This window comes from Callorhinus ursinus, unplaced genomic scaffold (assembly GCF_003265705.2).
Source record: "Callorhinus ursinus isolate GAN/ISIS: 27379988/994484 unplaced genomic scaffold, GSC_fseal_2.0 scaffold118, whole genome shotgun sequence".
In the NCBI taxonomy this organism is placed as follows: domain Eukaryota; kingdom Metazoa; phylum Chordata; class Mammalia; order Carnivora; family Otariidae; genus Callorhinus; species Callorhinus ursinus.
In genome coordinates, this window is record NW_027397180.1 from 34972 (window position 1) to 35603 (window position 632).

A 632-nucleotide genomic window follows, 5' to 3' on the forward strand; every position below is an offset into this window, starting at 1 on the left:
GGCACTTCCTCAGACCCCTCTGCAGCCCACCAGGCCCCTTTTCTAATCACAGCGCTATGACTGCCTCAAGCCGTCTTATTTGTCCGTTTTTCCTTGTCTTCACTTTTGGAACACAAGCTCTACGGAAGCAGGGACCTAGCGTTCGATAGGTACTCAGACCCCTGTTGAACACACCAAGTAGTCCCGGGGCTGCAAAGTCCTTTCCACCTCGGCTTTCCCCTCGACTTCCGCTTGTTCTGTGCATCACGAGGGGCGTGGGTGGGAGACTTGGTGGGGTGGGCTAAGGCCCTCGCCTGCTGGGGTTTCCAGCCCAAGAAGCAGAGGTCCCTATTAGGTTCGGAGGCGACTCGACCCCGAGGTCGAACAATCACCTAGTGGGATCTTTGAAATCTCCGCCGACTCCCGAGCAAAACCTTCAAGCTCCAGTCAGCCGACCCAGGTCTGGCCACCTTAAGGAGCCGGCGGCCCTGGCCCCGCCCCGCGGCGCGGCGCACACAGTCCCCGCCTCTCCCGCGCGCAGCCCTGGCCCCGCCCCGCGGCGCGGCGCGGCGCACACAGTCCCCGCCTCCGCCGCGCGCAGCCCTGGCCCCGCCCCGCGGCGCGGCGCACACAGTCCCGGCTTCCCCGGCCCC